This window comes from Rattus norvegicus, chromosome 3 (assembly GCF_036323735.1).
Source record: "Rattus norvegicus strain BN/NHsdMcwi chromosome 3, GRCr8, whole genome shotgun sequence".
NCBI lineage: Eukaryota > Metazoa > Chordata > Mammalia > Rodentia > Muridae > Rattus > Rattus norvegicus.
In genome coordinates, this window is record NC_086021.1 from 79,524,616 (window position 1) to 79,536,880 (window position 12,265).

Sequence of the window (12,265 nt, forward strand, 5' to 3'; positions counted from 1 at the left end):
ATGGAGTTTTGGTTTTGTTTTTCACTGTATTTCTATGGTGGTGATACAGTTTTGGATCTGTGATCCCAACATTATAGAAATAGTTTTTTTCCCAATATTTGAAATGTATAGTTATCTTAGTCCTTTTTGTCTCCAGGGATATTCTGAAGCCATTTTTACTAGCAGAAATATAAAAGATACTAAATTTCTAAGAACAAATTTTAGCTAATTGCTACCAGTTCTTGGTTTTTATATTTTTCTCAAATATTAAGGATTATGGTTACCTGTGCACATTCAGAGTTCAGCTTCCTTTGTGTGTCAAAGAAGCTCTATATGGGGAAACTCTAGAGAGTTTCTGTTTGAAGAGGATTTTGAGAAGAGTAAAGTTGAAATTCCAAAAGAGAGTTGACTTTTTTTTTCATTTTAAATTTTAAAGCTATGGGTCCCACTAGGTGGGTTAGATTTGAACGTCAGAGTGGCCATTCAGAATAGATGGGACACAATGCTGAGAGAGGAAGCTATGCTGGGGACTCATGTTCTGTTGCTGAATGATGGGGAGCTTAGAGCCATAGACAGCAGAGAGGGGCCAGAGAAGCAGGTAAGGGAGGAGTAGGGTTCCTGTGGCACTGGGGAGGGAGAAGTGAAGCTCTGCCAGTGTATATGCAGGATGCTGTAAAAGTAGTTGGCGTGCTGGCAGCAGAACGTCAGCCTCAGGCCCTGGATTCTAATCAGTGCATACATAGGCACTTGGTCAGCTCTATATTCCCAAAACTTACGTAAGCTCCTATTTGGAATTAATGTGAATTAATGGGCAAGAAATAAACACATACTTAAAAGCAGGCTGAACCCACATGGCAGTATATAATGACACCAGAAGATGTTTTCTTTTAATCAAACGAGACTGTGCTAATTGTCTTTTCCTATTGCACAGAAAGACACAAAGACACTTTGGAAAGGCATTTTTGCTTTTGTTATGGAAAAAAATTACTAAGTAAGTTTGGGTGTTGTTGGAAGCCGGTGCTGTCAGGAGTGGGGTGACCACAGCAGCCACCCTATAGATGTAGTCACTTACTCACTTAGCTTGGAAATTATTTCCTGGTGGACCAATATTTGCAGTGCCTTGTAATGGACTGAAATATAAAGGAGAAAAAAAGTGAATATTTCTTATAGGGGCACCTAGCTAATACCCAGTTTTCTATCTGTCCTTCCAGCCCTTATGCAAACTATGCAGTTAATATGCAGCTGTATGCAACACCCCAGAGCCCAAAGGAGCGGACAGAAATTCCTTGAATGCTTGCTTGCTTGCACACTGGCCTTAGAGAGTCAGCCCTGGCACTCTTCTTGTTGCCTTTCTCCACTGCCTACAGTCTTACCAGCCTGGAGGGGCCATCATCACCCTTCATTGTCCGGGACCATCATTACAATATTGTTATCATCTGAGCTGGAGTCTGACACTTTCTCTAAGACCTTTCAAATAACCCCTTTACTAGGCTTCAGTACCAAACCATTCAGGGCAAATCTCTGCTTTGTGCTTGTCAGCCTTAATAGACTGGATGTCACTTGAGCCTGTAAAAAGTGCCTGCTTCTCAGCTGTCAGTCAGCCCTGGTGGTGTCAGCTGAGAGCATGGCTGGAGCTGGCTGGATTAGAGGGTAGTTACCATAGCTGTCAGACTACTGACAGCCTGACACCCACACTCCCAACTTCCTCCTACTGTACGTAGTTTCTACTGCGCTCTCTGGACCTTTCTTAAGGTGGATTTCTCTGTTGGAAGCAGATCATGATGTGGCCAGCATCTTTAGAAGTTGGGCTCTTTTGTTTCTTGTTCTGAGTTTTTTTTTTTAAATTATTCTTTAGAAAGTCCTTTCCTTTGAGAACATTTACATTTCAGTGAATATTTTAAATCTGATTTCAACAACAGTGTCACCCCCTTACACTTTCCAAGTCTATCAAGACTCTGTATTTTTGAGCTTTCGTTATCCCAATTATTTGAAGTTGCAGGACTCTCCTCCTCTGCAGTATTTCCTCTATTCCTTTCAGTTGTCTCCTTACTAAAGCCTTCAGTGTTAAATGCAAAGCTAAGTTTGAGTGTGCTTGTATGTGTACACATGGACATTATAGAACAATGGACTAAACATTGTATTCTATCTATGAATAGTATGGTCACACACACACACACACACACACACACACACACACACACACACACACACAGAGTCATCTAATGGCTAAAACCAGGAGAACAATTTGGCAACTCTTCAAACCCCGCCCTCTTTAACACTTACCTCCAGTGTAGCAGCCAATTAGCGAAGAGAACCTTGTCCCTTTTCCTGTATGCCTTCTTTCAGGTTTTATTCCCTTCTGTTCGTTCTCCTTTCTCCTTTTAACATGAGAGTTTTACCGTCTTACAGTGGCCAGCCTGAGCACCAGGCAAACAGACGACTGTGACTCCACCCTTGAACACACATTCACAGTTGCCTGCCCACATTCCTCAGGTATGTCTGAGATTTATAGGCTTTTATGCCCGGCCAGGGAGCTGAGCTTAATTAACACTTTCATTTACTTAGCTAATAGTCAAGGCTGATTTGCTTTTATTAAATCAGGCGTTGGGACCAGAAATGAAGCTTGGGGACAGTCTTAAATTTGACTGCTCGTCTAACCTGTTATGTAAGGAGCACATGCCGAGTGTGTGCTTAGTGCCTTGTGGCTTAAGGGAACCTATGTAACTCATAAAAAATTCATTTCATCTTGCTGAATTTGAGTTATCTTTTTATCAGGTTGGAATAGCACTTATCTGTCAACCTTATATGTATGATCTATAACCCAAATGTGACTATATATATGAATATATGCTTATATATCGCACATACATGTATATATCTGCATACACTGTCTGTCTGTCTACCCATGGGAAAGTAGTTTCCAGATTACAAGGTTAACAGATGGACATTGTGATCGTGTGATATTCTGTCACATGAAGCAGCGCTTGATAATGTAGATTGTTTTTCTATTATTATCTTCTTTCTTGTTCTTGCTCTCCCCACCTGAAGATTAAACGCAGGAAGCCATTGTCATCACTCACACAGGACAGATGATCTGCCACTGAACTTTACCTGGTCTCACAACTCTCATGCTTTTGTTCTTCTAACCCGTGCTACAATTTTTTTTTAAAAAACCAGCTCCCTTGTAAAAATAACAGATTACACTTTCACTAAACTTGCGAACCCACATTCAAATCAAGAGCCTTTAAAATAAATATATTAAAAGCAGCCTTTAGTGGTCTACCTTGGCCCTCATTTTGGTTGTAAGAATGTAGGCCTAAGAGCCTCGTTCTTGATGAGCCCAGCAAGATGGGTCAAATTAAAGCCAGTCAGTGTCTGTCACCTTGCTAGGTAATTTTGTATTCTTTGTAATTCCAGAAAATTGACCATGTAAATTTCAAACAAGAGCCTGAAACATTTAGTCAACACCCTGGGCAAGGTGGAGGGAGGGGGAGACAGACCAGACCTTTATGTTTTCAGTGCTGAAGCCGGAGACATGTATTTTCCACTGTATTTCCTCCTTATTCCAAAAAAAAAAGTTTTAAAAATAAAAGACCCTTATATTTCACCTAATTAAATGCTGGAAAACAGCCTTCAATATTATTTACAAGCATTCAGAAGTTTTAATTCAACCAACTCCCACATCCTCACTGACTCCAGTACACACTCTTTATTGTGTGTTGCTACGGCTGCTACTCAGAACCACAATGACCCGAGGTGCAATTGCTCAACTCGTTTGGTGGAAAACATCACATTCACAAATAAGTGGGTTGTGAAAATGTTTATTTGCAAACCAAGTTTTCTGGCCACATCCCCCCCCCCCCGAACTTCTCAGGCAAGAATTCCCTCTGCTCCAGCAGTCTAGATGCCATCACAAACTCAACCTCCCTGTGAGTGCAGGCCTCCACTCGCTCGTGCCTGCAGCCCAACGGCTGAGGAGTATGAAGAAGCAAACATCCCAGCAGAGTCGGGCACCATAGTTATCCAAGGTGACAACCTAATCAAGGTTTGGAGAACACCTTAATTTGATCTTCACCATAAAGTGGTAGGGTCATCATTCTCCTCCCCAAGTCTACTTTGATCTAAAAAGGCACTATGAAGTTAACGTGGCTCTGATGTACAACAGGGATCCTTAGGCTTCTATGCTGGTCCTCGAGCCCTTTTTCTTCCTTCCATGTGTAAGACATATGAAACTATAAGATTTATATGGGACAATTCTTGTAAATTTAACATAGTGCCCCTGGCCCAAACTAAGTCCTTGCTAAAGGGGATTATTATTATTATTATTATTATTATTACATTATTATTATTATTATTGCCATTTTCTACCTCAGTCCTGACCTAGGGTCTAAGCTTATGAAAACTAAAAAAATCTCTCATGTTAATCTTCCTACCCGACTTTGTTCAATGGTTTCTACTCAACTATTCATCCCTGAATTTGTTTATTAATTTACATGAGAGGGACTTTCAGGTCTATGGCATACAACACACTCAGCCAAATGAGAAGTTGCAAAGATGAACATTATAGACAGATATGTTCACATTCATGGCTCTATAATTGGATCTACTACAGAAATATAAAATGATGCCGGGTTGGGGGCTGGAGTAAGGCTCAGCCATTAAGAGCACACTGACTGCTCTTCCAGAGGACCAGGGCACAATTCCCATCACCTACATAATGGCTCATGACCATCTGGAATTCCATTTCCAGGGGATCTGGCACTGTCTTCTAGTTCCCAAAAGTACCCGGAATGCACCTAGTATGCAGACATAGCTGCAGGCAAAACACACAGACATAAAAAAAATTTTTTAAATGTGATTCTGGGAGCACACAGGAAGTAGATTTTCTTTCTTCCTGTTTAAAATGTCAGGAATGTTGTCCTAGAAAAGGGGAGCTCGATCTGAGTCTGGAAAAACAAGGAAGAACATTCTATGTGTGTGTACAGACTCATGTGTGATAAGGTGTGGGGGTGATATGGAGAAGCTGGGACTAGTGGTGCAGTGGACGAGGCTCCAGGCAGGTCCAGGGAAGGAGGCTGGCACCCAGTACCAGAGAGCTGCATAAGCTGGACCTTCCCTAGGATCTGGTGATATCTTTTGCTTAGTTTTGTTTGCAACAGATTCTTATTATGTAGCCTAATCTGGCGGAAATTGCTGTGTAGTTCAGGCAACCTCCTGCCTCAGCCTCTGGAATGCTGGGATTATAGGCTCGTAACATCTCAGCCAGCTCCTTTCTGCAAACTTTGAAAAGAAGAACATCATGGTTAGCGTGCTGTGGAGAGAGCTGTCTGACTAAAATAGGAAGGGCGATTCTGAGAGAAGAATTAGCTCAGAGAAGAAAACCTTCAGGAAGGCAGTGATGGAGAGACACGTGGAAGAGACAAAGCCAGAGCAGTGGTTGGGGGATAAGAAGAGAAGGACAGTTTCTAGTTTCTGATTTGATGAGGAAAGTAAAGTCCCTGGTGGCAATCACAGGAGCAGCGTATGGACAGGAAGCATCTTAAGTTAGAGAGGCTGGGGCACAGGGTGGGGCGGGGTTCATAGACTGGAGAAAGTTAGGTAGATCTTGCCCATGAATGTTTTATGAAAAGGTTAAGTAAACACGGAGCTCACGGGTAAGCTCTGGAGACCTGTTAAGGTGGGCTTGGTGGACGGAGCTATGGTGTAGGTTGGGGTTGCATAGTATGCAGAGGCTGAGGACTAGGCACAATTAACAAGGGAGTCCTTTGAGGCTTCATTGTTCCTGACAACACAAAAGTGGAGGACTCAGAGTACAGGACAGAACAACTGGGGAAGCAGAAGGACGGTGGACCTGTGGATGGAAGTGAGCATTCTCACACAGCGGGGGCTGGGAGATGGTGATGGTGATGGTGGTGGTGGTGATTGTGATGATGATGATGATGACGACGACGACAACGGCTGCTATGACGGTGGCTATGCAACGACGGCGACTGCGACAGCAATGACAATGACGATGATGACAACGGTGATTTTGAGAGGAAAGCCAAGTTCCTCACAGAGCAGAAGCCTTCCAGTAACCTCAGTGAGAGGAATTCTGTTTCTGAGGACAAGATGCTGGCGTGTGAGTTGAGGAGTAGGCCAGGGGGAGTTGGAGATAGGGAGGGTTTGAAAGGGGTGTGTGTGTGTGTGTGCGCGCGCGCGAGTGGCAGGCAGGGAGTGGAGGAGGACTTCAAGTTGATGGGGTGAAGTGAGGGTGCAGCTGGCAGGGAAGGGGTTGAAGATTACAGGGTTATCAGGTTCCCACTTTAGGGCTCAGTCACACTTCTTGGTAGGCAGCTTTATTTTCCTTACCACATCCTTGATTACAGCTTGTAAATCTTTAGGCCTGTTCCTTTACCCTCTCAGACATCCAGTTCAAACATGTGTAACGAATTGGAAGAACGGACATCTGTCACCCTCAAGAACTCCAGGTGAGGAAAAGGAAAGCCCCCACGCCCCCCAAGTAGCCTCAGTTACAGGTTTTCATTTTGAAACCTCTCCCTTCAAACTGATTGCACCACTGCCCGGAATACTCGACAGGTAGGATCCCCTCTTGCCTAACCCTCTTTCTTCCTTTCCACAGGCAGGACTGACGAGCTGCCTGCAACCAGCAGCTGAGGCACCCCGAGACCCAGGGCTCTGCACAGTGTCTAGAGCTTCCTTCTCTACGCTGATCGGCACCTGCCTGGCTGAGCCACGAGAGAGGCATCTGTGATACCTGATGACAATCATCTCTGATTAGAGTTCCGCCGCACAGCCCAGGCGAGCTGGGCCACAGCTAATTAGCATGTGAGGCCAGCGTGCTGTTTACTGGAACTGTACTAACAAGTTGTAGCTTTTTCCATCACAGGAGAGCCGTTGTCAGCCAGAAACCCTTCACTCGATCAGTTTAGGGACAGGGCGGATACTCCTTATGCACCACCCCCATGACACATTAATGCGTTTGTGCTGAGAGTCACTTTCAGCCCGTGTTCCCACCTCTGTAAGCTGTCACTTCTAGACATGGTAGTAAAACCTGGTGTTGTTCTAAGTGGTCTTGCGCTTTTAAATGAGCGTCTTAAAAAAAATATTCTTGGCGTATCAGGAAACGTTTCCAATCTAAGAAATGGAGCTAAGATTGGCTCCGGCTTTTGAAGTAAAGAAAGACGCAGATGACAAGATTAAAAAGTTAATAAAAATCAAGAACACGAACTCTGCCTATTACTCTAACGTTTGATGTATTGTTCATAAACATAACGAGCTTACAGATATAGCTCCGATTTCTACTGTAGAACGACCTGGTTTGAAATCAGTTTCAAAATATGTTTTCTAAGGTTTCATTCAACCACGTGGGCTCTCATTGACCCATGGGGTGGCTGTCTGATGGCTTTAAGAAGCTATTGTAGCTTCGTAGAGTCTTTTATAGGCAAGTATGTTCTATCTCGGGACCTGTGGACCGAGGACGCTGGGCGATGTAAGGCAAATGTATCCATGTTTCTCGGCCATCATTGCCGCGTGATTTTAAAATAGTCTTAGATTTTTGTTACTGGGAACACTCTGGGCCATTGTATAAAGTCAGTGGATATAGTCAATATCATTCTGGGTATACCAGAAAACCAAACCTTTGCAATAGCTCAGTTAAAAAGAAATAATCAACCCAACCACCGATTCTCCAAAGTCCCCATTCAAGTGCTGCCAAGTTCTAATTCTTACTCTTCCCCGAATCAATATATATATATATATATATATATATATATATATATATATATGTATGTATGTCAATGTCTTTTCACAAGCTTTAATATTCAACATTTATGAGCATTTTAATTTATTTCCCAATGAAAATCATGCATTATTCATCCTGAAAATATGCAGTGTTCTTAGCACAACCGCATACCATGGCTTCTTTAAGGGATATGACAATTTTCAACAAAGCCTGTTATGCGTATAGCATTTAATTTCGATGTTGCTTAACACTCATTTATTTCTATTTAATCATCAGAATCATATCTCATGGCGAGTTTCAATAATTCTTTGCTTTAGAAACTCAATAACGACTTTAGCGTGCTCATTGATTTTTTTTGTCTACATTCCTAGTTTAAACTAACCCAACATTTTTTTTTCTTAATAAAAGTGGCGTTTTGTTTTTTTGTTTTGTTTTGTTTTACTTTAAACAAAAATTCCCTTTCCAGGTAAAAGTTGATTGCTAGTCTTTGGTCTGGAGGTAAATTTTACAGCTCTTTTTAAGTCCGTGGACGTGGGTTTCATATTAGAAGTGCTGACACAGCATTGCCCACTATGTGTCGGCATGAACTATCCCGCTGTAATAAGCAGTTATTATGTATGTGTAAAAATAATGAGAGGCCATGTCTGAGGAGAGTTAATGTAAAATGCTAAGCAATTATAGTTGGTTACACAGTACAGGTTAATATCCCTTCATATAGCAGACCTGTTTTTTTTCCCTTTTGTCCTCTAAAACTAATGAAATATCTGCGACCTGACAGCTATGATAAGCAGAGATCCACACGTCCTCTGTGTCAAGGCTGTTGCATTAATGCTTTGCCTTCATATAACATTTTGCATAGCCTAAAGCATCCATTAAAATCCTTTGTAAAATTCATGAAACAAAAGTGGTGGGTTGAGTCTAGGGGGAGAGGAAGTAAGCTGCTTATTAGCAAAAAGTCAAAAACACAGGGCCAATTACAGATCTGCACAAGAAGGGCTCAGGAGCAGCACAGGGAGTAATTCTTTCCTCAGCCCAATGGGCTCAAGCGAGGGGCAGGTTGGATGGAAATAGAGCAACAGTGTGAGCGGTAATTAAAGAGAAATGTTTGGAGTTAGGAAACATCTCTGTCACAACAGAAGAAAATACTCAACTGAAAACGGTCTGGTCTCACCAAGATGCTAAATTGGAAGGATTTAGGGGTTGTTCCCTAAAGGAGAGACTGGGAGTAGCGAAGAGGAGTGGGGGGCTCAGGAGATATGTAAAGAATCCGTTTGGTATTTCAAATGCTCTAAATTAGCTTTTTAAAAAGAGAGAGAGAGAGAGAGAGAGAGAGAGAGAGAGAGAGAGAGAGAGAGAGCACGAGCAGGAGAGACACAGCGAGACTTCCTCCCGAAGCAGCAGCAGAAAACTGAATAAAACCACAATAAGATTGTCCTTTTGCTGTTATAACCTGGCATTAAGCCTGTCATGTTCAATGACAGCCTAGCGGGCCTCACGCTTTACCCTTTGGAATTTGAGAGATTGGCAGGTGTCATGATTTCCTTAACATAAAAGACCTCGCAGATAGTGTGCACTGTGCACACTTATTCTCTGTAACGCCTCTTGCTCCGTCTGGGTCTCATCGGGTGAGCTTGCCATTCACCACTTGCAGGCTCTGGTGCTGCCAGGAAATGGATCTGGCCTGAGGACAGTGTTTGCTGCTAGAAGAGCTTGCGATAGAGGCTGTACTTTTATGATTCTCCTTAGCAGTCCAGACATGTCCCACATTTACAATAATGAGCTGCATCGTAGAGAGGGGCCTCTCTGAGAGCATTGTTACTTCTCTTTGAAACGTTGAATGCAAACAGAATGGCTCTCCTCTGACTTAAGGCTACAAACCGAGTCCCGTTTAAACAATAATCCCCAATCTTTGCAGTCTCCTACCCTAGCCAGATCCTTCCAGTAACTCCAAAGGGGAAAACATTATTAACGATAAGAGAGAGAAACAACCTCTCACGGAAAGCTGATGGCTCCATGTCAGCTGGCACCCCCAATGGCATGGCACCTGTGTGCCACCACCCAACCTCACTTGAAAATAAACTTATGAGTCTCTTCAGGGGGCTCTGTTGTCAGAAGAGAAATCTGATACCCGCCCCCCAAACAGTTGTGCACTGGGTACTAACCACTCATAAAATGTTTGAAAATAGAATTTCAGTAAAACCAATCTCAACAGATTTTATTTTTTTGTGACAGAAAATTAAACAAGAGGTTATTATGATAATTCCACATACTTATAATCATCATCTGTCTTGAAGAAACACCATGCTCCTAGCCCATCTGGAGTCAAGTGATCTGCTGCTCAGATGTGCAGGTGGAAAGCAAACCCTTGCTGTCAGTTAGGTCATCACCCATGGAAACAGTGGCTAGCTCCAAACCATAATACTTTGGCTGGTTTTTTGTTGTTTGTTTGTTTGTTTGTTTGATAGCTCAAGGAAAGATTTTGAACCTCAGAACTTTGGTGGCTTCTCCCTATGAGCTGCATTCTGCGAAGCAACACCATTAGAAAAGTAGCAGGATTGCCTCAAAGGGAGCATTTTCTCACATGTCACAGAGACTTGGGAAACCGGGATTTCCTCCTCAGAGTCACATTCATGTTAGTTATAAGTCTATACTTTGGGCATTTAGATTAATGATATACTTTAGTAGGCTTACAAAAGTACGTTTACACACCCACTATATACCCTAATCACTAGACCGGCATAGGAGACTAAGAAAGGAAAGAAAGGCAGAGAAAATGAAGCCCCTCTCCCTCTGGCCCCCACCCTTCCGTCGGACACTTCACAGAGATGACATTGTTCAGCTTTCTTTTAGATTGGCGCTACATAGTACATATGCAGCAACTTTTCCTTCTTCAGTTCTGATATCAACACTGTCTATTTAAGTGCCCTTAAATATTTGCTATTTAGATATAAACTAGGAAGTGCCCCAAACTCATTGGTCAAAAAAACCAAACAAAATACAACAAAAAACCAAACCAAACTAAACAAACAAACAAAAACCTAGACTTTGCAAAGAAATAGCGAGACCCCATTTTTTTTTAAATTTTTGTTTGTTTTGTTTTGTTGAGGTAGAGTCTCCCTGTGTAACAGTCATGGCTGTGCTAGAGCTGACTCTGTGGACAAGCTGGCCTGAACTCACGGAGATCCTCCTGCCTCTGTCTCTGGGGTGCTGCCAGTCTCCATTTTTATAAGTAAGCTATAGACAAACAAGGAATTCTTTACAAAAAGTACTACACAGATCTAATTTTTGAAGTAAAGAAATTCCTTTCTTTTCCTTCCTTTCTTCCTTCCTTTCTTTTTTTTGGGTGTTTTTATATTGGCATTGTCATTAATGAACCAAAGAAAAGTATCACTACTTTTAAATGGCACTATTTTTCTCTCCAGTGATTCAGCAGACTTTCTAATTTGACTGGATAAGACAATGCCATTTTTAGAGAGGTAGAAGATAATGATTCTATAAAAAAAAATTGTGTGTGCACGAAAGAACATGCAATATAAACTTTAATTGCAAATCACAATATTAAGATACCCATTAAAAGTCCCACCCAACTTAAACCACAATTTCTCAGATGTCTCCTTTCTACCTCCCCGAGGTACCTGCTACCTTGAACTTTCAATTTATATGTTTTATGAGTCCCTTTAAGGTAATGTTTCTATGTATGTGCAGACCACTATAGCCATTTGGTTTTGCTTGGGCCTTTATAAAATGCTACCTTGTTGTATGTGGTGTTTAAAATTGAGTTTTCTCGATTAGTACTAAGGTTCACCTGTCATGTGTGCCTGTGTGGTGTGTCCCTCCCCTCTCCCCTACAGTATAATAGTCCATCGTGTGACAATAACACAGTCACATAGCCACCATTTGCTCAGTGGATATTGGCCAATTCAAGCATTTCTGTTTGTCATTCTTATAAACACTGAACCATCTTATCTTTGTTTCTGGTGCACTTAGGAAAGAATTTCCCTAATGCTGATAGGTTTTTCTTTTTTCCTCCTAAGAATCCCACAAATAGCAGAGGAATTTATTATTATTATTATTATTCTCTTTCCTAATAGCAAGGCCACTGAGTTCCTTGGACTAAATTAATCTCGTGGTCTAAACTAAAAAAAAAGTAAAAAAAAAAACATTAGCTTTTATGGAGTAGGACAGTGAGGTTGTAGAGCAACAGCAGGGAGTGATTTTACATCTGGGAAGTGCAAAGCCCTTGAATCAAGAGAGGCCCTCCAATCGAGAGGGCTACCACACGTTTTTTGAGTGGAAGGACCCAACATCCTGCTAATGGCAGGTCAGTCCCATTGACTAGGACCAGGTTGGTTAACCAACAAACAGCATAAACAGAAATGATGTCATTTCAAGCCAAATGCTTATGCAAACTTATTTAAAGCTGCCTTTTCCCTCCAACAGAATGTCCTGGTGAAAATCACACAAAACAAAACAAAACAGGAAGAGAGGAAAAACCCCGTGTGACATCTACTTTGGTAAAGAAATGGAAATACATGTTTGGCA

At 42.0% G+C, this 12,265-nt stretch overlaps 1 long non-coding RNA gene across 2 annotated transcripts; it reads left to right on the forward strand.

The window, feature by feature from the left end:
* Positions 1-5,984: 5,984 nt before the first annotated feature.
* LOC134478830 (uncharacterized) lies at positions 5,985-12,265 on the forward strand. Of its 2 annotated transcripts, XR_010065098.1 has the most exons (4): positions 5,985-6,100; positions 6,385-6,449; positions 6,602-6,807; positions 12,164-12,265. It is a non-coding gene; the product is annotated as an uncharacterized LOC134478830 (long non-coding RNA). The 2 variants fall into 2 exon arrangements; XR_352386.5 differs by lacking the exon at positions 12,164-12,265 and having other exon boundaries at positions 6,602-7,048.